The sequence below is a fragment of the Pinus tabuliformis genome, chromosome Q, assembly GCF_031772625.1.
Source record: "Pinus tabuliformis cultivar Carrire ecotype Pingquan chromosome Q, CPIR1, whole genome shotgun sequence".
NCBI lineage: Eukaryota > Viridiplantae > Streptophyta > Pinopsida > Pinales > Pinaceae > Pinus > Pinus tabuliformis.
The window spans coordinates 301,933,957-301,959,216 of record NC_142296.1 but is presented as its reverse complement, the minus strand read 5'-3'; positions in this window follow the sequence as shown (position 1 = coordinate 301,959,216).

Below are 25,260 nucleotides of genomic sequence, written 5' to 3'. Positions count from 1 at the left end.
CTCGTGGAAGGTGGGTGATTCCTCCTGAGGGACGATAGCGCTAGTATGGATTGTGCTCCCACGTACCGTCGCGTATATATTGGGAGACCCCTATAGGCATATATCCTTTATCCTTAGGAAGCCGTGTCGGCCACCCTACTGATCGCAATGCAGTGAACACATCATTCACGAAGATCGACCGCCCGTACCTTAAAAAGTATTCTGCGGTTTTGCGAAAAGTTTGGCACACCCTCTGCCTAGATCTCCAGAGCAGTTTCTTTTGGCCTTTTTCAGACTCTATAACAGAAAAAGTCCACCCAAGCATTTGTCACTTCGGGCTTGTTAAAAAATCGAAGGAGACTAGAGTCATCTTTAGCTTTTTCTCGACTCTTTAAAAGTGAAAAAGCAAGTTGTGTCTAAAGCGTCTAATAAAATTCATTCAATTCGGAAACACACTTTCCCCTTTTTGTATTTTAGTTGATCGAGTAATCCGCAATCATGGAAGAAAGTCGATTGAAACCCCGTCGTTCGCGGAGGCTTGCGAGTCAACCGTCTTTGTCTCCGGAGTCGAAAACAGTACGGACAAAGCGAACTCGCTTAACCGGTTCGAAATCTCCTATCAAAGTTAGAACACGTGTTCCGACAACATCTGAGATTCCGGTTACTCCAAACATTTCTGGAAACCCTGCCTCTATTGGAGAAGTTCAACAGCCACAGAGGGACAGTAATACTGATCCTAGTCTGAGAACAAATACTTTTGTTACTGAACTAGTTCCATCTGTAACCGGTCTAGAGAGTTTTTTTCCTCAAACAACTGTCGCTGTCGAAACAACCCCTTCTTCGGCACCAGAAATATTTTACGGACCTGACGGTCTTCCTCTTCCACCTGGTTTGATTGCGATAGAGGAAATTGTAGAGGATCTGCAAGCAAGTACTCCAACCCATTTTGGAGTAGGGGTCACTCTTTTTCCTTCTACATCAGAAGTTAGTCCATCACCGGTGGAAGTTCCTGTAGAATCGTTAGGCAATTTATTGGATAGACTCAAAATGTCTGAGCAACCATCGACATCTAGGACTGTGTCAAATGACACAGCGACAACAGAACTCCCTGCTGTCACTCCGACGATGTTTGCCGGTGTACCATCTGTCCCAACTAGCTCGCAACCGCTAGAAGGAGTCCACCCAGGGACTATTTCGACAGTGTGGTCTGTTCCAGTTTGTTCCTCTGGGATAATACCCGGTAACTCTTATGTTGAAACTAGACAGATTGATCCCTATGGAGGTCAATTTGGGCCATCCAGTCCCCAAGGGCAAACAATCCCCTTGAGTTCCGGATTGCTACCGTATGGGGGGCAGTATGCCCTTTCATTACCCCCTCCGGGAGGATATCCATACGGCAGTTCTCAACAGTATTTAGGTTATACTGGAGTTACGACAAGTGGTTGGGTACCTATGCTGACCCAACAGCCAAGAGTTGTGTATTCTATGCAACAATGTGTACCTGTGTCGAACATCCCTACAACGCCAGCTATTGTAACAGTGTCACAAGTTCAAACGATGCCTGTTGTATGTCAACCTCCGATTTCTCAGGTTGTAATGCAACAGCCCCCTGACCCTGTGACACAACCACAATCGCCAACTGGTGGGGCGACACAGGTCCAAACGGGTACAATTACCCCACATCTTGGTCCTACGGTTAGTATAGCGCAGCAGAACATGGATTCACAACCGTGGTTGGTGCAATACCAACAACCACAATTCCAGCAAGTGTACCAAGGTTCTGAGCAGCAGATCTTTGCGAACAGTGGACAACCGTATATTCAAAACGGTCAAAACCAACCGCTTTACAGTGGTCAAGTCAACCAACCGTATCAGTCATACCAACATCAATTACATTATGCTGGTATGCAAAGGCCTACCGCTCAGGCGATTCCATCGTATCCTAGGTACGCCTCACCTAACCCGAATCAACAGTTACCATTCGTGGCAACTTTAGAATTACCGGATTTACACCGATTAACGAACGATCCAATTGCTTACGCCCCTTGGTGGCCAGCGATTCCTCACAAGCTTCCATCGGACATTCCTAAATTCAATGGAAATCCAGGCGAAGATCCGTCGAATCATGTGATGACTTTTCATCTGTGGTGTTCGTCGAACACCCTGAACGATGATTCGATAAGGCTTCGCCTTTTTCAGAGGACATTGACAGGTCCAGTGGCTAAATGGTATATTGAATTACCTAGAGCCTCTTTCAACAATTTCAGTTCCCTAGCCACGACTTTCTTAACCCATTTTTAATTACCAATAAGGTATGAAACTGGAACAGAAATATTGACCAACATCAAGCAGACGACAGCCACACATATATCCGATCATATACATGAGTGGCGCCATCGTCGCAGGATGGTGAAGACTTACGTTCCCGATCAGCTATTAGCTGAATGGTTTATAAAGTCGTTACTTCCCGCCATAACAGAAGATGTGGCAAAAGGAGGAGTCGTAACAGAGGAGCAAGTTATTGCTCGTGCACAGTATCTAGACTTAGTATATACTCAGTCTGGCACAGTCTACGACAAAATAACTGATGCCCCTAGACTGGAATTTTCAATTCCTCCTCCTCCTAAATCGAATAGTGACTCTCATGCCAGCGACGGTGTGATTGGCACAACAAACGCAAAGTCGAAAAAGGCTTCATCTAAGAAAGCCCGTAAGACTTCAGATCAAAATGCAAATCAAGAAATTCTTGCTTCGGAAGTAAATGCCGTATCAGCAGATAAAGGCAAAGAAACCAAACAACCAGGGAGCAAGAAGAAGCAAAACAAAGGGAAGAAGAAGAAACAGGGTGAGTCATCCCCTGAAAAAACTTCTTCAAACCCTCCTGGAAATAGGAAATATCCATGTCAAATATCTGACGAGGAGGATCACTGGACAAAGAATTGTCCATACAAAGCTGAGTTGAAAAGGTTCTTTAAAATTTCGCAAACCTCAGCTGTGTTAACTGATCCATTTCCCAACCCAGGTCAAAATCTGGTTGATAGTGGAAATGCTTCCCCGTCGCAAGTGCTTATGTTGTCGGTTTCAAAACAGCAGAATGATGCTTTGATTTCGACAAGGAATAAAGATTACGGGAATCCTCCGCTGTCGAACGACAAAGGTAAAGATCAACCAAGTAGTTCGACAACAACTTCGACAGAAGTTGTACCACCCATCATTCCTGAATTAACAATAAAACCGCCAAAGGGAGTAGTACACAAGTCGACATTTAATCCTCGCGCCAGGGCGGCGCAACATTATAACATAGTGGAAGATTTGGCCCAATCGCCATCCGCTATGTCGACTCTTGAGGTACTACAAAATTGCCCATCCCAAAGGCAGGCTTTGTTATTGGCTATTGGTGGGGTTGATCCTAAGGATTCCAATCTTGTATCCTTTGACCACAAAGGATACGATCCTCAGTTACCAGCTCAACTAGCTTTCCTTATTCAAGTGAAAGCCCTCAACAAAACTGTTCACCGAACAATTATTGATGAGGGGGCATCTACATGTATCATGTCGATGAGTTGCTGGAAAACTCTCGGATCTCCAACCTTGTCGCGATCTTCAACGACACTAAAAGCATTCGACGGAAGGACGTACACCCCGTACGGAATCCTAAATAACTTGAAGGTTGAACTAGGAGGAAAAACAGTGGAAATTGATGTTGAGGTCATCGATGGGAATCTTGACTATAACATCCTACTGGGAAGACCATGGATATATGCCATGGCGGCTGTAGTGTCGACTTATTTTAGGAAGATCGCCTTCCCTTTTCAAGGAGGGATTAGGGTCTTCGACCAACAGAACTTCCTCCCTAATGGTTCACAAGTTACAGGAAGCATTCCCATGATCCATGAGAGCAACCATTCGCTTCAAGATATCGGAGTAGGCCTACTGAAAGACCCCACAATGATGGGAACTTTCGCACTTCCACCTCCTATATACATAGGAAATATAGCATTAGTAGCAACCTGCAACATGATATCTTCCACGAAGGTCGCAAAAGACGATGTCAACATGGATCATGCAATGGTTTTGCCCCCAAGCCCTATAGAAATATTGTAGCAATCAATGTTTCAGGCATGGGAGGCGAACCCAAATCAACGCTCGTCAAGCGTTTGGGTAGATAGGTCTAGAGAATATGGTACCCCATTAGATCCTTGGTCGAAAGTGCATGGGACTGATGAAGGAATCTTACAATCAATGTTGATTGAGGGGGCACCATGGAATGATCACCACCATCGTTCCCTTCTTCCAGAATATGAAGAAGATACTCAACATGACCTTTATCACCCTTCAGTTTTTGAATTCCTATCAAATACTGTAAATACGGTGGATTCAGAGCGAAACTTATCCAATATTGAAGAGACTATAGCCATAAATATCTCGACTAAAACAAATGTTGTAGAGAATATTTATGTCGGCAAAGGTTGTTCTCCTTCAGAACTGGAAATATATAACGCTCTTTTTCGTGAGTTCAGAGATGTCTTTGCTTGGTCATATGATGAAATTCCAGGCATTGACTCGAGTATTGTTGAACATGAAATTAAAATGTATCCTGATGTCAAACCAGTAAGACAACGGCTTCGGCAGGTGCACCCCAAGAAAGCCGCTGCCATTAAGGCGGAAGTTGAAAAGCTTCTCCATGCTGGTTTCATCTACCCGGTTCCTCTAACCTTTTGGGTATCGAATATTGTCCCTGTTATGAAGAAACAAGGGACGATTAGAGTGTGTGTCGACTATAGGGATGTAAACCAAGCTTGTCCGAAGGACAACTACCCTACACCCTTCATCGACCAGATAATTGATGAATGCACCGGATGTGAAATCTTTTCATTTATGGATGGATTTTCTGGGTATAATCAAATAAATATCCGCCCACAGGACCAGTCAAAGACTGCATTTATTTGTCCGTGGGGCACATTCGCTTATCGAAAATTACCCTTTGGTTTAAAGAATGCAGGGGCAACGTTTCAGAGGGCAATGAATTATGCCTTCCATGACATCAAGAACATCGTTCAACCATATCTCGACGACCTTCCGACTCATTCGCGAAAGCGGACTGATCATCCGCAGCATTTAAGAGCAATATTTCTACGTGGCCGACACTACAAGATAAGACTCAATCCGCAAAAATGTGTGTTTTGCGTCGGTTCTGGTCGTTTACTTGGCTTTGTAGTCTCTAAGGATGGGATTCGTCTCGACCCTTGCAAGGTTCAGGCAATCATTAATTTGCCTCCACCTTCAAATTTGCTTCAGATTCAGAAACTCCAGAGGAAAGAAAACTTTCTGAGGAGGTTCATTCCAAATTACGCAAAACTTGCTAAAGGTTACACTCGTCTTTTGAAAAAGGATGTACCTTTTGTCTGGGATCAGGTGGCGCAAGCTTCCTTTGATGCTCTGAAAGATTCTCTAGTAAAAGCATCATTAATGTATGCCCCAGATTATCAAAGAGATTTTAACCTGTATCTGGCTGCAGCGGATACGACCATTGCGATGGTTTTAGTTCAAGAAGTCGATGGAATTGAACATCCTATATATTATTTAAGTAAAAACTTGAATGATACAGAAAGCAAATATTCTTATGTTGAAAAACTAGCGCTTGTAGCTGTTCAAGCGATTCAAAGATTTCGACATTATGTCCTCTTTCGGAAAACTACCATTTTATCAGATTGCAACCCCATGACGTATATACTGTCGCGACAGTTGCTGGGGGGAAAATATTCAAAATGGATAGCGATCCTTCAAGAGTTTGATCTGGAATTTGTAAAATCCAAATCAAAGAAAGCTCTAGTTTTCGCAGAATTATTGTGCGATCTCCCATCGTCGTCCAACGATGAAACCTTCAAAGAGTCAATCGTGGACGAGAATTTGTTTCTGATATCTACAAGTGATGAGTGGTATGGAGATATTATAATTTATCTCCAAACCCAAAAATTCAGGCCTAACACCTCTCACTCTGAACAGAAACGTATACGATACCAAGCTAAAGACTACATGATCGTCGGTGATACGCTTTACCGTCGTGGTATCGATACAGTTCTGAGGAGGTGCCTTACCCATAAGGAGGCCGAAAAAGCCCTGAATGAGTGTCATTCAGGCGCGTGTGGGGGGCATCAATCTGGATATGCAACAACACAAAAAATCTTACGAGCAGGATACTTCTGGCCAACCATGTTCAAAGATTGCATAATCGCAGTCAGAAGTTGCCATGCTTGTCAAATTTTTGATAGCAAAACCAGAAGACCACCTGCACCTTTACAGCCAATAGTTGTTGTTGGGCCTTTCGCCAAATGGGGCATCGATTTCATGCAATGTAACCCCACCTCGACCGGGGGGCATGGGTATATTATAGTCGCCGTTGACTATTTTACCAAATGGGCCGAGGCGATGCCTACATTGGATAACACTGGTGAAACAACTGCCCTTTTCTTTTTCAATCATGTAGTCGCCAGGTTCGGCGTACCACAGGCTATAGTTACAGATCATGGATCGCATTTTCGCAATCACATGATGGTTGAATTAGCTGCCAAGCTAGGGCTATCTCACGACAGCTCTACCCCGTATTATCCGCAAGCCAACGGACAAGTTGAAGCAATCAACAAGGTCCTGAAGCGTATGTTGCAAAGGATGATCGGGGTTCACAAAAGAAGGTGGCACCTAATCCTGTACTCAGCCTTGTGGGCTTACCGAACATCGGTAAAGAATGCGACTGGGTTCACACCTTTCCAACTGGTGTATGGCCTGGAGGCAGTCTTACCAGTCCAGTGTGAAATTTCGTCTCTTAAACTCGCAATTGATCTCCTCCCTGGAACTTCAGAAGAAGAGGCACGTTTCTTGGAATTAATCCAATTGGATGAAACCCGTCATGACGCCGCATTGGCTAACGAAGCCCATAAGAAACGAGTCAAGGCGCAGTTCGACAAAAATGTCAAACCCCGTGTCTTCTCAGAAGATGACTTGGTCTTGCTTTACGACCAAGAATCCGATAAATTGGGAGCAGGAAAATTTAATTCTTTATGGATGGGCCCCTATATTGTTAAACGAGTGTTAGCAAAAGGAGCCTACGAGTTAATGGATTATGACGGAATTCCACTGGCGCAACCCCGCAATGGGTTGTATCTCAAGCATTACTACGCCTAAATAGTAACCTGTATGCTTTTGTTGTATTTTGTTTTCGCTAAAGTGTTTCTTTTGGTCGAGTAATCCACCTTTTTACATTTATTGCAAATGTCGAACCTTTCTGAGACATGTGTGGGATATGCTGACGGAGCGAGTCGTAGTTTGCGGAACCTGTCCTCCGCGGCCTGGGCCATTTTTGATCCAAGCGGCGAGTTAGTGAGTTTCAGAGGTGTGTGTATTGGGTAATCAACAAATAATATCGCTGAGTATAGCGCGTTGATAGAACTCCTCTCTGATGCCATCACCCATGGTATATGCCGACTAATCGTCAGGCTAGACTCACAACTCGTGATACTACAACTCAATGGTATATATTCTGTCCGTAATCCAACTATTTATCGTATGTTTCTAAGGGTTAAGATTTTGGAAAGACAGTTTGATTTAATTCAATACCAACATATTTCCAGGAACTTAAACACATTAACCGATTCATTAGCAAACTATGTGTTAGATAGACATTTGCAACATTTATAAAAAGAAATGCATCATCAATGTTGTACAAGTGGATCATATAACTCAACCAGAATAAACCTCGAAAATCAAAATATATATAGAAAAGCTGTTTATCGTTTACACATAATATTCTATAACCAAGACAAAAATTGGTCGCATGACCCAAAAACTCAAAAGTGCTAGGGGGCACCCTAGCCTAGTGATGCTCATGATAGCACGTCACGGCCTGTGCGATCATGCACAAGAGACGAGTCCATCGTCTAGGCACACCAGTAGTATGCCGCTGCAACTGTAAAGGTAACTCATCGATCCGTACATCCGGAATACCGAGAGTAAGGCTCTCAACCTGCTCCTGCACAGCTGTAAGGGTCTTGGCCACGTCAAGGTCGCGAAGAATAACTCTCCCAGCAGGCTCCCCTGCTGGGGCGGCGACTGGCGGTCTCGGACGAACTGCTGGACGAACAGGACCAACATCTGCATGCACACAAGAGTTTGATTAAAAGTCTTGATAGAATAAAGCACAGCAACATTATGAATAAAAGCAGTAAACAGTGATATGGTCAGAGATTTTACCAATAGCGCCCCACTGTTCGCCATCCGGTAACACCAAATCCGGATCACCTCGGAAATCCATACCCACATATGGATACTCGGAATAGACCATCTCCTGGTGCTCGAACCACCTGAAGAAGGTATCAGTGAAAGTAATCTGAGGTTGACCAGCATGCCTAGACATGTGATCGACCCATCTCTGCATGCGTGGCTCGGTCGGAGAAGGCAAGTCGAGTGCAATATACTGAGGCTGCATCAGTGGTATTTTCTCCAAGGCGAAGGCAGTCAAAATAGAACCAAATCCAAAGTTCTTCAGCTTCCCGTCCTTTACCTTGGTCAATTGACTTTTCATCTGAACAAGTACTGCATCACACCAGTTGAATACTTTCGGTTGGAGACACTCCAAGGCGTGTTGTACATAAGACCTGTTGGCAACATGAAGAGATGCACTACCGGCCATCCTACCGATAGTATACAGAATGGACCTGAGGGACCTATCAGTAATCTCACGGATAACGACCTTGCCGTCTCTGCTCGGCTGGGAACCTTCCCTGCAATACTGACGGACATAGTCTCTCACGGAGTCATTCCCCCGGGCCGAACCTGACAAAGAAATGGGGGCACCCCGCCTTGACAACCCAGTCAAGAAGTAAATGTCTACGATGGTCAAGGGGATGGATTTTCCCCTAATCTAGAATACTTGGTTGATGGGAACCCAAGCATCAAGCATATACTGCAGTAAATAGATCTGTGCTCTCATGCTAGAGATACGGAAAAACTTCAGCAGGCCACAGCTCCGCAGCGCGTTCACCGTGACAGGGTCATGGAGAGCAATCATATCTTCTTCTTCATGTTCTCGTTCTCGCCATGTAAGTGACATTTTGCTCAAAGGTCCCTGCAAAACAAACAAGAGAATGAGTAAGATCCTGGATTTGATGAGAAAATGGCGAAATTTCATCAAAAACTATGCCACAAAATCAGTTTTCTAGTCTCAACGCAGGTAGACAGTGTTCCACCTGTGTTTAAGGTCAAGCTGCCTCAAGGCAGCTTGACATTCAACGCAGGTTTCGAGTGAACAACCTGCGTTGATGACAGGGCACCCTGGCAAAACCCCAGGTGCTCAGAAAGACAAGGAAACAGGCACAGAATGGAAAAATGAAACCATGAAAAGAAAGAGCTAAGGTTTAGCTCCTACCTGGTCTAGACGGTGCTGAGAATCATCCACAGAATCTCCCGAAATCAGCTGGTGAAAATCAAGGGGAAAGAGGCACCTCCAAATCTCCAACAAACCAAGTTCAAGTGAAATGGTAAAATGAGAGGTAAAAACACTTTTTAATTGCTTTTTACGTAGTTCAAAGTGAAATATTAGGGTTTTAATCTCATTTTCAAGCAAATGTTATTCATTTCTAACTAATTTTGATGCAGCAATTGAGAATGCAGTACTACCCTTGAGAGGAGAAAAGCTAGTTTTGGTAAAAAAAAAATCAAAATTTGACTATATAAACGAGCAGTTTTAGCATAAAGTTCATGCTCGTTAAAAAATAAACGCAAGATCCGAGCAGTTTTAATGCAGAATTCATGCTCGTTAAAAAATAAACATAAGCTTGAGCAGTGTTTTGGCGCATTCAAGCTCTTTAAAAAATGAACCCATTACCGGTAAAATAACCATTGTGTATGTAACCTTATCAGCCATAAAAGCCTTGGTCGTGTTTACACCGTCACCTCCACTTTTCATTTGGCCGATCATTTACCTCCATATGATTGTTTACCCATTTTGAGGAACAGCTGCAAAGAGTGATTTCACCTAGCCATCCTTGTGACACTGCCGTAATTGGAAAATTCCAACCTGTACCTGGAATCAGCTGCTAACCCTGTTCATCACTCGTTCCTCAGAAGACGAGTCTTCTTTAAGCTCTTTTCAACTGACTCGTAAAATATGAAAAGATTACCAAGTTTTGGCCTTCCAGCTCGTTAAAGTGACCGGAAGTGCTATCCCTCCTCTAGATTTTAATCTTTTTGGACCTGAGGGATTATTGCAAAAAAAGATCGAGCGCTTGTTTTATTCGGCTCGTTAAAACTATCGAAAACTCATCCCTTCTGTATTCTTTTATACTTTTTCGGACTTAAGGGATTAGATGACGAAAAAGGACTTTTGGAGTTAACTTTACGTACCTTTTCAGACTCTCTAAAAATGAAAAGGACCGAGTTATCCTTGTCGTTAGACTCGTTAAACCACTAAATAGCGACAAACTTGTCTTTAGACGAGAACGAGTTTCACTATCGCTAGACTCGTTAAAACGTAGCGATGGGATTGCCCGAAGGGAAGGTTATAGAACAAGCATATGTTATCCTCCTCAAGCTTGACAAAAATAAAGAGGTACTGGTTAGCAATGACTGGGGAAAAATTGGGAGAAAATCGAGAAAACTTTGATGGTAGCAGGTCGCTCTTGAACATGACACTTTTCCTCCATACCACAATCGGGTTGGGTTGTCTCATTCACCGGTCACATCACCATGGTCTCGCCATACCATCCATATTTGGGGTAATGCTACCGATCCATCGCATTAGTTTCACCATATGTTCAAGAGACGTCGTTCAGAAAGAGTCAACCGGGTCCCATCCACTGCCATACATTATCCTTCATCCATTCATGACCGCCACCCTGAATCATATGTCACAGATCGTTTTCACCTCCATTAAAATCATTAGCTCCGTTCCATGTCACTGATGTGGGATTCATCAAGGCCCTCCCTTGACGGATCGCTTCTTGTCGACATCAGCTCATTATCCAAGAAGTTGATCTAGGAACAACCCCTTCAGTACTTTGAAGCTTGCATGCCTCAATGGCAAGTTTCTCACTTCCGACGACAGGTATACGTCAATGACCTTCGACCAGAAGATTTTGCGTGGTGTTCGACACCAAGTCCTTTATTCACACCACGTGAATTGTACTGCAGTACCTTGAGGGTCATTATCATTATCGGTGATTCCTCTCGCGCTTGTTAACGGTTTACATCATTGACCGGTAATCAAGCGATGTCTTTCCATGTTCGACTTCAGCGCAATTCTCACATGGATCGACTTGTACTTAGAGTGAAGATCGAACGAGTTTGAAGACCCCGGATCTAGTTTCATCCATCCGGGCTACGATATATATTCAGAAAAGATAAAGACATTTGACATGTACATCATTGCAGCAGATGATCATCCTACTCAAAGGATGATAATTTCGCCAAAATTATCAGTCTACCATCAGACGATCATCTGTTCTATGTACAAAAATGAATTTATAAAGCTGAGCATGGGAATGCCCGCCTCAGCTAGATCATGAAAGCAGTATGAATCATAATGTATTGTATTGTATCTTATTACAGGTCTCCTCCCAGCAAATAGATGAACTTCGGACCCTCCTGGATAAAGCATTTCACCCGATAAACGGCCTCATACTTTAGGGGGCAACTGTTATAGACATTTTTGTGCCTTACAGCATTGAGCATGAAATGTCCATAATCTAAGGGATCCAAAGTCCCTAAACATGTTGTTCCTACCCCTAGAGGAACAAGGCTAACTAACCACAGCAATTCACAGAAGTTCTCCACCTGAAACCACTCAAAAACAAGTCAATTCAGGATCATGTCAACTGCTCCATTGAGCATCTGCGCTGAATGTCAACTGCTACACTGGCTACCTGTGTTGAATGTCAACTCCAACACTAGCTACCTGCGCTGAGCGAGTTTGGACAAGTGGCAGGCTCATTCCTCAATGTGTCAATGCTCAGGAAGCTTCCAAAATGACACTTGCCTCAGGGAATTCGACTGGTGATGAGTAAGAGGTTCCAAATCTCCAAGTGGAAGCAAGAACCTCCAAGTGGACTCAAGAACTGAGAGAGGGAGAGGACACTAGTCAGATCTCAAGCTGACTCATCCTCTCTCCAAAATAACTATATATAGATCTCTCCTCCATGAAATCTAGAGGCTGGAATTTTGTTATTGCAAAGAATTGCTGTTGGTTTGAGACTGGAAACATTGGGTGCTTAATGCTTTGAAGGGAGGTGAAGAAGGAATTCCGTTCTGCTGGGAAGGAGATGCTGGATTGGAGCCCTCTGGGTTGTATCTCTTCCTGAACCTTGTTATCAATCAATAAAGCTATCTTGGTTTTCTCCTATATACTGGTGTATTTGTATGATTGCATTAGTGTATTTGATTTACTTCTAATCCTGAATCATTTGTGAATATGAATATCTGCCTTTGTGTTGTGTTCTTCTCTTGTCGCAAGTAGCTGTTCTCTTGTCACAGGTAGATGTTCTCTTGTGATCTCGTGGGAATCAAGTAGTTGTTCTCTTGAGCAAGCGAGGAGGCAAGTAGCTGTGAACACCCAAAGAGAAGAGGATCTAGATCGAGGGACAAACGGAAGACAACGGTAAGTCTATCGATCTCCCCTCTTTCACATTTCATAAAGGAAGAAACCAGAATAGCTATATCTGTTTGTTGCTAAGGCACTGTCACACCTTAGGTGGATAGGATCATCCTGCATAGGCATTTTTCCCCACAACACGTTGGGACCTTCGATATGCAATATCGCAAATCGTATATCACAACTTGTTGTTACACTATGCCCATGATTCTCAATCCTCCAATCTTTGATATGTCTGGGCCTTTGATATGTGATATCACAAATCAATAATTGGTGGTTCACTTCCATCATGTACTTTTCCTTGAAACCCCCGATCGCTGATTGCTAGGACTTCTGATCTCCAATATTCCTCACTACATAAGGCTTGAATCATCTAGAACTCGAGCAAGCCATATCTTTTGAACTGTAAAAAAATTTATGTACTTCTGTATACCGTTGGAGAGCTCTTCAAGAGAAATTTCAAATGAATGGAGTCTAATTAGCCATTGAGCCATTCGCCAACCTCAAGAGATGGCTCCAAAGTCTCTACATTATAGATCATCACAACCACCAAGACATGAAGCCCCATCATCAGGTTGAGCCTTGTTTGAAATTAATGGAAAAACTTGCACAACCAAACACATTCATACCCTCAAGTGTCCAAAATGGTCAGTTCAATTTTGGAGCTGTCTAGTTATTCTCTCTCTCTCTCATACTCTTAGAGACTTAGAGTTTTCTTAGATCACTCTTGGTGGGCGTGTCATACTTGGATTCTTAGAGGGAAGAAGGAAAAGGAGGAGAAGGAAAGCACAAGAGAGCACCGAGATCAATAGCTACATCATATTTTCTTGGAGGTACCAAGTTGCATGTATGTTTTCTTCACTAGTTTTGGCATGCATGTCTATGCATGTGGTTTATTGGTTGTGATCTATCATTAACATGGAGGATGGCCAGGATTCATAGTGGATTTCATAGCCTTTCCATTTCCTAGATAGCCATGGTGATTCTGTGTTTACTTTCATTGTTTATTTTTGGTTGGTTCTCACATTTCCTTATCTTGGGTTGAGTTATTAGTTCTTGGAAGCATTAATTGGACAAATGCTCTAGAAGCCCTATAACAACTTGGGTTGAGTTAATAGTCCTGAAAGCCTTGGTTGGAAAAATGCTCTAGAAGCCCTTGGTGGGTTGAGTTACTAGTCTTGGAAGCCGTGGTTGGACAAACGCTCTGGAAGCCTTGTATAAGATGTGTGTTGAGTTACTAGTATTGGAAGCCTTGGTTGGAAAAAATGATCTGGAAGCATTGCAAGGCTAGGATGAAGAAAAATCAGATGATGGTTTGTGATGTCTAACCGTGATGTGGAATCATTGTTTGATGGGTTGATGTGGATGGCCTTTATAAGCCCTTGATTAGTTTTAATTGATGTGTTCTATGAGATCCCACATTCATGCTTGGAATATGGCATGGGGGTGAATGCAGAGATTTGGCTCAGCCATTCTATGGTCGGTTGGAACATGGAAGTCCCATCCCGGGTTTGGATTTTGCATCATTAATGAAATGTTATTTATCATTGTATTTCTATGAGTATTTTGATGGATTATATGTGGTCTATATGGCAATAATTTCATGAGTATTTATGTTGGTTATGTATGTGTTTTATGACAGCAACCATGTATGGCTTTCATCATGTTTTTAGTTTTAATTGAATGATCAATGTATCTATGATCTAATGGATGGAATGGTAGTTGATTTTTTAAGGCATCGATGGTGTTATGAAACCAGCTCATAAAAGATAGAAAAGAGAGATCCACGCCTTAGAATTCAGCCTCTTCGAGGGGGCAACCTCCTTTACATTACATAAATGAACAATTCTTGCATGATACAGATGACAAAACCTCCTTTCTATATATAGGAGTCTAAGGAGGCACAATATAATCCAGCCGACCTAACAATAATAATATAAAGCCACAAAAATAACAATAGAGGGATTCTATGGGGCACAGAAATAACAACATGGGGGTAATAGGGGCACAACAATATAAATAAGGGGTATAACCACAATAGTAATGGGGTAATCACTAGTATTATAGGGACCCAACATGCCCCTCTCCTTCAAAAAAGTGTTGTCCTCAACGCTTGAGTAGTTCTGGATACTTCTGCATAAAATTCTCATCCTCCCATGTGGAATCTTCAACGGATAAGTTCTTCCACTTGATAAGATACTCTGAAATTGATCGATTTCGTAGCTGTCGAGTTCTTGTTTCTGTGACTGCTTCCGGTTCCAATATAATTTTTCCTTCCTCGTCAAGTTCTGTCAATATTGTTTGAACTGGGAGCTTTTCGCCTATAACTTTCTTTAAACATGAAACATGGAAAATTGGGTGTAGTCGAGAAGCTGCAGGAAGCTCCAATTTGTATGCCATAGTACCAATCTTTTGCAACACCTTGTATAGACCATAATACTTTGGTGATAATTTATCATCCTTCTTAGCTTGCTTTAGGGACATTTGCTTATATGGTTGTAGCCATAGGAATACCCAATCACCTACATCAAAACTTCTTTCACTGCGATGTTGATCTGCCTATTGTTTCATTCTATTTTGTGCCAACACGAGGTTATCCTTTTTGCTGTATGGATGGATGGTGGTTGATACCCATAAAGTGCCATAAATGGGGTCATTTTTGTTGCTGTATGGAAGGAAGTGTTATACCACCATTCAGCCAGAGGCAACCATTTGACCCATTGTGTCTGTTTATCAGATACAAAGCAACGAAGATATCCTTCCAAACATTTGTTTACTATCTCAGTTTTCCCATCAGATTGAGGATGATAAGATGAGCTATGAGCTAACTGAGTACCAAGACAAGAATATAATTCTGTCCAAAAATTTCCAGTGAAAATGGGATCTCCGTCACTTACAATAATCTTTCGGTTTCCATGTAGCTTTTGAATTGTTTCCATAAATGCAGTAGAAACTGTACTGGCTTTAAATGGATGTGATAATGCACAAAAGTGTGCATACTTGGTAAGTTTTTCAACTACCACCATGATGACACTCTTTCCCTCAGACTTGGGTAAACCTGTGATAAAATCCATTGAAACCTCCTCCCAACGTTGGCTTGGAATAGATAAAGGTTGTAATAGACCCGGTGTCTTAATTGTTTCAACTTTATTTTGTTGGCAAACCAAACATTCCGCCACAAACTTTGGAATATCTGATTTAAGGCCATCCCAAAAAAATTCCTTCTTAACCCTGTGATAAGTTTTTAAAAATCCTGAGTGCCCTCCTAAGGGAGAAGTGTGCAATTCCATAAGAATATTTTGTTTTAGCTGGGAATTCTTACAGAGGTATAAGCGATCTTTGTACCATAATTAATCATTTTGCCAGCTAAATGTATCAGACGTACTGGAATCTTGTTGTAGCTTTCGAATAAGTGCCCACACTTCTTCATCATTCTTCCATTCCTCCCTTGCTTCGTTTATCCAATCTGGTTGGATAATAGAAATGGCGCACAACAATGCTTCCACATCCTCATCCTTTCTTGAGAGTGCATCTGCCACCACATTTTGCTTTCCTTTTTTGTAGATGATTTCAAAGTCATAACCCAACATCTTTGTGACCCACTTTTGTTGCTCTTCAGAGGATAATCTTTGTTCTAAAAAGTATTTAAGGCTATCATGATCCGTTTTTACCTTGAAGTGTCTTCCCATTAGGTAGGGTCGCCATTTCTTAAGTGCATGGAGTATTGCCAACATTTCCTTCTCATAAATAGCTTTGCTTAAAAACTTTCCCTTGATTGGACGACTTTCAAAAGCAATGGGTCTTTCATCTTGCATTAGAACAACACCAATTCCATTTCCTGAAGCATCACATTCCACAATAAAGGTTTTTTTGAAGTCCGGTGTAGCTAAGACTGGTGCTTGGCACATTGCCTCTTTAAGATGTTCAAAGGCCTTTGTTGCTTCTGGAGTCCATGAAAATGCATATTTCTTCAATAATGTTGTTAGAGGTGCTGCTATTCTCCCATAATTCTTAACAAACTTGTGATAATACCCTGTCAACCCAAGAAATCCTCGCAGATGCTTTATGGATGTGGGAATTTTCCATTCCTTAATGGCTTTAATTTTGCTAGGGTCTACCTTAACTCCTTCATGAGATACAATATGACCCAAATATTCAACCTCCTGGACTCCAAAGAAACATTTGGATCTTTTTGCATATAATTGTTTCTCCTCCAATAGTTGTAGCACCCTGTCAACATGTTCAACATGATCCTTCCAAGACTTGTTGTAGATTAGTATATCATCAAAAAATACTAACACAAATTTTCTAAGGAATGGTTTGAAAATTGAATTCATCAAACCTTGAAATGTTGAAGGTGCATTAGTAAGGCCAAAAGGCATCACCAAAAATTCATAATGACCCTCATGAGTTCTAAATGCTGTTTTCAGAATGTCTTCAATCTTCATTCTAATTTGATGATATCCCGAACGAAGATCCAACTTGGTGAAGTAAATTGATCCATGCAATTCATCCAGTAATTCATCAATGACAGGAATGGGGAACTTATCTTTAATAGTGAGCTTGTTGAGCTCCCTATAATCTGAACACATGCGCCATGATCCATCCTTCTTGTGCACCAATACTACTGGAGCAGAGAAAGAACTTTGACTTGGTTGAATTATACCAGCCTCTAGCATTTCTGCAACCATACGTTCAATTTCACTTTTTTGGACATAAGGATATCTATACGGCCTGATGTTTGGAGGAACACTTCCTGGAATCAGATGAATAGCATGATCATGATCACACATAGGTGGGAGACCTTTGGGAGTCTCAAATACCTTGGAATGATTGTCCAGGACTTTTTGGAGATCTGGAGAAATAGATGATTCCGATGTGGAAACATCTAGCGAAAATAATTGTGCAATTACACCTCTTTGCTCCTTTTTTAGAAGCTTTGTCATACCATTAGAGCTGATTATCTTTCCTGGTTTCCCTGCAATACCCCTTAATTCAACTTCCTTTCCTTCCGTAGAAAATTTGATGAAAAGTTCTTGAAAATTAAAAGCTATTGTACCCAAGGATTGTAGCCATTGGACTCCTAGTACAACATCAGCACCTCCCATTGGAATGGAAAGCATTGGGCTAGTCAATACATATTCTCCCATGGATAGCTTGATATTATGGCACCTTCCAAAGAAATTTATTGTTCCTCCATTTGCAATCATCACTTGACACTCTGGTGCTGGATATAGGAAGCAATTCAATTCTTTTGCAACCCTACAATGAATAAAATTGTGGGTGCTTCCTGAATCAATCAACACTATTACCTTTTTCTTCTTGATTTGTCCTTCTATCTTGATGGTTTGAGGAGTGGTAATTCCCGCCAATGCATTACAAGATATAGTCGGATTTATTTGTTCTTCATCAAGGCTTTGTTCCTGGAGTATATCTTCTTCTTTTGACCTTTCTTGCTCCTTTTCTTCTTCCTCTTCACAATCTATGTAGAATAATTTCTTCTCAGCACACTTATGACCTTTAGTGTATTTGCTATCACAACTGTAACAAAGCCCTTTTGCTCTTTTTTCTTCCAATTTTTGTGGTGTCAACCTTATAGGTTGTGGAAGACTAGGGGCAACAACACTTCTGTCTTTATAGTTGTGAGTGGTATGCTTCCTGGTTGCCATAATTTTGCTTTCCATTTTTCTTGCTAACCTGAATGCCTTCTCTAATGAATCAGGTTCCCAAAGGCAAACATCATGTTGGATATTATCCTTTAAAGACCCTATGAACACATCAATCCTATGCTCCTCTGGAATATCTTTTACCCTTATGTTCAATTTTTGGAACTCCTCAATGTGCTCCATTACTGAACCCTTTTGTTTGAGACTTATCAATTGGCTAAAAAAAGTGTTGCTTTTTGTATCTTCATAATGTGCTATCAATTCTTCCGTAAAAATTGCCCAAGTGATAAATTTTTTACGAGAGCAAAGCCATTGATACCATACAAACTGATTTGGTTCCAAATATACAGTTGCCATACGTACCTTTTGTGTGTTTTGCACATTATTGAGATCGAAGAACTGCTCCATCTGTAATATCCATGTGGCGGGATCCTTGCCATCAAACTTCTTCATATCGATTTTTGGAATATGGTGGGTCTTCGATCCAACATTAGAATCTATGGAATCATGATTAACATTACTTTTGTTCACATCATGAGTTTCCTTTACAACCTTTTCACCATTAGTAAGTATCTCTTGTAGAAAATTTGTCAAATCTGTCTTCAAATCTGCCATGTATGTCTTCAAATTTGTCTTCAAATTTGCCATGTCTTTCTTCAAATCTGTCTTCAAATCTATCTTCAAATCATCCATCTTAGCTTCCACGCCATTTATCTTAGATTCCTTGCCATTTATCTTAGATTCCAGGCCACTTATCTTAGCTTCTGTTAGCTTTTGTGAGCGTGACATTTGTTGCACTTGTTCTTGTAATTTTGATATATCATGTAGCATTTCTTCCTCTTCTTCATGAGTCATGCTAGAGCTTTCAGGTTCCTTACTAGGTGTTTGCATTTTCTTTCCTCGGGGCATCAGTTACCGATAATAATGCTTTACTATGCCCTTTGAATTCCGTTAAACCAAGCTTACACAAAAATTTAAAAAAAAAGTACACACCTTTTTTTCACTTTATAGAAGCCTGATATTGAATTTGATGTATCTCTGAATTTCAGATCATCCAGTTCTGAAATTGCGACCTGTAGTAGCCTTCTGTGTCCTCTTTCCAATGCCACAAGTCTGACCCAAATTGGATTCTCCAACGAAGAGTTATGTGAAATCTCCCACAGTGACTGCTTTTAGACTAGTTTAGTAGAGCGAAATTGTACGACGTAACACGAGTCACTGTTTCAACCTTTGAATCTGAAACATGCATACAAGAAACTAAAGTCCGTCCTATTTCTGTACCTTCTTACAAAATTTCAATACAATCTCTAGAGAGAAAGTTATGACGATTTTCCCCAGGTCACCTGTTTTGAATGTAATTCAGGAGTCTGCAAAAAGACCAACTTCCTCAGATCATATCTCCAAAAATGTTGTGCGAAACGCTCTGAAATTTGAACCCAAGGTTCAGCGCGATCTCTTCTCAAATGGGTTTTTTTTGCAAATTCTGAAACGTCACAGAAAAAAATTTATAGCGAAAATGCCACGATGATGTGTTTGGAGCAGCGAAACCATAGAATCCAAAGCTCTGATACCAAATGTTATGAAACCAGCTCACAAAAGATAGAAAAGAGAGATCCATGCCTTAGAATTCAGCCTCTTCGAGGGGGAAACCTCCTTTACATTACATAAATGAACAATTCTTGCATGATACAAATGACAAAACCTCCTTTCTATATATAGGAGTCTAAGGAGTCACAATATAATCCAGTCGACCTAACAATAATAATATAAAGCCACAAAAATAACAATAGAGGGATTCTATGGGGCACAGAAATAACAACATGGGGGTAATAGGGGCACAACAATATAAATAAGGGGTATAAATACAATAGTAATGGGGTAATCACTAGTATTATAGGGACCCAACAGATGGTTCTTAGCAATCCTTAGCTAAGTATGAGACCCGTATGCTCAAATATGTTATTTATACCTATAGTTTACATATTTGTGATATGTTTCACAAAATGCCTATATTGGATAATAGGGGTCCATTCAACGTTTTAAACAGGTAGTTGTTTTAGTACTATCATTTCCATGTTAGTTTACTGATTTGAAGAGATGGTTCAATTTTGGGAAGTGAATTGGGCTCTGGGCCTAAAAAATTGGCTCAAATCTCGAGGACGTTGGCATAGCACTGACCAAATGAGTCTCTAGATGCTGACAGGAGCCTGTGAGAGCAACTCTATGTTTTTAGGCATTGTCATGCCTATAGCAGGAGAGTGATTGGGGCTTAAGCTGTCCAAAAGATCAGTGGGATCCAAGGGAAACCTTTATAAAGTGTTGGATTGGTTCCTGAGGGTCTTGAAGCTGATTTTGAATGTCTATATGGTGTGTTTCCACTGGTTCCACTTCCTTAATGTGACTTAGGAGTTCAAATCATATCATAGTGGCTTGTCATCACATGTTTACCTTGGCTAGCTAGTTACTTGGGTAGAAGTGGGAGGAGGGTGTTACACACAGAAATGAAAGTTGGAAAGATCACTAGTAAGTTCCAACCAAGCAAATAAATTTATCAGTTCAAACAAGAAGTATGTGTTATTTCTTTTAAGATAAATTCAGTCTCTAGATGAATCAATAAGAGGTAAGGCATTCCGGGAGGGGTGTACTAAGAAAAAAAAAACAATTGAAGGAGTTGTTACAGGAATACAAGGATTTGTTCCAAGAGCCTAATGGGTTACAACCTAAGAGAGAAGTGGAGCATGAGATCTAGCTATTGCCAAACTCCCCATTGCCAAATATTGGTTTGTACAGGAAGTTTGTTATAGAAGTAAGTGAGGTGAAGAAATAATGCAACAACTATAGGAACATGATTTCATTCAACTAAGTACATCACCATGTGGTTCAACCATCATGATTGTGACAAAGAAGGATGGGACTTGGTAGATGTGCATATATTATAGGGTGTTCAACCAATACCCCTTGCCCAAGATAGATGATTTGCTGGATTAGTTGTAGCAATGACCTTCAACAAGCTGGACTTGAAATCTGGATATCACTAGGTTCGAGTTAAAGAAGAAGATACATGGACAATCACCTTCAAAACTAGACAAGGTTTATATGAGTGGTTAGTCCTATGCAATGCATCAACTAGATTTTTAAGATTAATGAATTATGTATTTCCCCCTTTAATATATTCATTTTGTATTGTTTGTTTGGATGATATATTGCTATATATATATATATATATATATATATATATATATATATACTTGGGAGGAGCATATTTCACATTTGAGATAGGTGCTAGAAACATTGAAGAAGCACCAACTTCTATCAAATCTCAAGAAGTGTGAGTTTTTGCAGCAACCTTTAGTGTATCTGGGGTATGTGATCGGTGAAGGAGACCTAAAGATAGATCCTTCCAAGATGGAGTCCATCATGAAATGGTATCTGGCTACTAATTTTTCTGAGGTCAGGAGTTTCATTGAGGCATCATAGTACTTGAGGAAATTCATAGCCTCATTTTCAGTGGTAACATAACTGGTCCATGCAATAACAACAAGTGGTAAGAAGTTCCGGTGGGGAGAAGGTTAGAAAAGGGATTTTTATGAGCTAAAGAAGAGGATTAGCCAATCACCAGTTTTGACATTACCAAACTTGCAGTGACCCTTTGAAGTGGAGATATATGTGAGTGGGTATGTTATGGGAGTTGTCTTGATGCAGGGAGGAAGGCCTCTCTGCTACCATTTTGATGTATTTCATGGGGAAGTCCTTAACTACCCTACCTATGACAAGGAGCTCTATGCCATTGTGAAATATGTGAAGAAGTGGAAGCACTATCTAATGGGAAAAGAGACATTAATCTACACAGATCACTAGTTGTTACAGTACTTGTACGCCCAGAGTAAGCTACGTCAAACCAGGCATTACAAGTGGATGGGGTTTTTACAGTAGTTTCATTTGGTGATCAAGTATAAGAAGGGAAGAACAAACAAGTTGTTCAACATGCTTTCAAGGCCACCCACATCAAAGACCACAACGTTGGGGACTCTTATGCACATGGAGCCATTCACGCACGATGCATACATAGAGGCATATTTAGAAGATAAGGACTTCAGGGAGGTGTATTAGTAGTTGAAAAGTCAAATTCATGTGCATGATGGTGATAACATGGTTGACTACCATATCTAGGATGAGTTACTCAACAGGCTGGATAAGCTACATGTTCCTAAAGGTATGCGATTGCAACTAATCATAGAGGCTCACACATCCAAGGTTACAAGGCACTTTGGTGTAGGGAAGACCATGGCTAACTTGCAAATGTATATGTATTGGCCCAAGATGCAAGAGTAGGTTTCTAGGTTCATAAGAGGATGCATGCTTTGTTGTACTAGCAAGCCTAGTAATAGGAAAAATTGTCTATGTCATCCCTTACATGTACCTGCTCATCCTTGGGAAATAATTTCATGGACTTTGTGGGAGGTTTACTGACAACCAGGAAGGGACATGATAACCTATTCGTGGTAGTTGATAGGTTCAACAATATGTGTCTTTTGATTCCTACAAAATATCATTAGTGGGAAATAAGTAACAAAAGTGTTTTTTAGACAGGTTTGGGTGCACTTTTGGATACCAAGGAACCTCATTTCAAACAAGGATACAATATTTCTTAGTGCATTCTCGACTACATTGTGGGAGAAGATGGACACAAATTTGAAGAGATATACAACATTCCATCCACAAACAGATGGGCAGACAAAAGTAGTCAAAAAGACTTTGGTGCAACTTATGAGGGGATACAACTAGAAGCATCCACAGACCTGAGATGAAAATTTGGTATATAAAAAACATTATTACAATAGAGTAGTCCACAATTCTACAGGAAATTCCCCATTTGACACTTGTTTTGGATTTTCCACCTTCACATTTGCATATTGTATATGGGCAACAAGGAGGAGTGATGGAAGATATTACATAATATGCTTTAAGGGTTGAAATATCTATAGAGAAGATTAGGCAGATCCATCTACATGTCAAAGAAACACTAAGAAGTAACATGAGAAATATAAGAACAAGCATGATCAACACAGAACAAAGAATTCATTCATGATGGGATACAAAGTATGGTTACTATTGAACAAGGAGAGGTTGTAGGGACATGGTAAGAAAATCAAGGCTCTGAGGTATGGTCCCTTTGAGATACTGGAAAATGTGGGTGATAATTCCTATCAACTCATTTTACCACCATATATGCACATCTACTTAGTTGTGAATGTAGAGGATTTGAAACTCTGAGCCTTCCATGCTAGATGAGGAAGAGGAACATGTCCTACCTGCTATGGAGGATTTGGCACCAGATGCTCAGGTAGAGTTGAAAAAAGATACATTTTTGTAAAAGAGGTCTAAAACTACAAGACAGGGGTAGCATGACCTTTGGCAAATTAGATTAGAGGGAAAACTTCCATGGAAATCTAAATGGTACACTTGAGAGAAGGTGGAGGAAACATTTGCTCACCTCATTTAGTAGAAGATGTTGGGGACCGAAATCCTCCAAAAATGGTGAGGTGTGATTTGGATTGATAATTATATTTTTTTTGATCCATCTTAATTCATTTGGAGTGCAAAAGGTGGAGGAATCAGCTGACGAGACCGTTTTTACCAGTGTGTCCCAGTTTGGAAAAATGGGGTCTAAAACCTTCTGGGAGCATTCTGAGGAATCAAACGATGTTTTTTGGGGGTAAAAATTTGCCACATTATTGTAGCACCATGTAACAGCCCAAAATAAACATGTAATTAATTTTCTAATTAAAATCAAATTCAAATTGGAGTAGCACTTACCTGTGTTACCTGTGGTTGACGTCTGCTAATGGCAACAAGGTTTTGGGGACGACTCTCCACCCAACCGTAGGCTCAATTGCACAAGGACTTGCTACAACTGGCCACCCCTGAGCCCTCAATCAATGTACTATTGCCAGTGACTCCTCTGCCTTAGAACACTATTCTCCCACGACAATGAATGATAGAATCTTAGAATGATGGAATCCTCTCATCTTCCTCACCATCTATTAAATAGAGAAAACATTAGAAGGGGAACCACATGCACACACTCCATATGCCAATCATGCAACTTACTACTTTCTTGTTTTATTCTTTTGGTTTCACTTTTTGATATTTTTACTGATTTTTACTATTTTCTTGTTTTATTTCTTTTATTTATATTTATTTAAAGAATGTAATTAATTTATTATTATTTATTTATTATTATTATTTATTGTTTATTATTTATTATTTATTATTTATTATTTTTATTATTTACTATTTATTATTAAGGGACATTACATACTCTCCCACTTTAAGGAACTTTGTCCCGAAGTTAAGTTTAATTATGTATTATTTTTAATATTTATTAATTATTATTAAGGGACATTACATTTATTTTGTTATTTATTACGTCATGTAACAATCTCGACACCCTCTGTTGAACTAGTATAACTAGTAGGCATTGAAAGTTTCACAACACCTGGGAAATCCCAAGGAATCTCTGTCCTTTTTCCAACTTTGGGAAACAGGCATAAGCCTTCCACTTTTGGAATCAGGCATAAACCTCCTTGGCCTATTTCCTAGTCCATGGCTGGCCCAAAGGCTTCAGCCTGACTCAGACCTCATCTACCCCAAGGCAGATATCTGGTACAATGCTCAATGTCACCGCCATCTCGCAAGGTTGGCCCACTCCCTCCACAACTCACTAAGGCACACAACCCCAGGCATCAAAGTCCTTACACCCCGACAGACTTCGACATCCCAATACAATACTAGGCACCTAGCCTAGAACAACAGGCACTTGGCCTCCTCAGGATGGTCCCAAAGCCCTTCAAGAGTTGTCCATCAAGAACTACACAAGACAAAGGAACCACTAGCATATGTAGTGTTGATTGATTTTGTCCCTAGCCCATATGGTGTTACTTATTCTCCCTCGTGCGTATGGGATCGCATGAG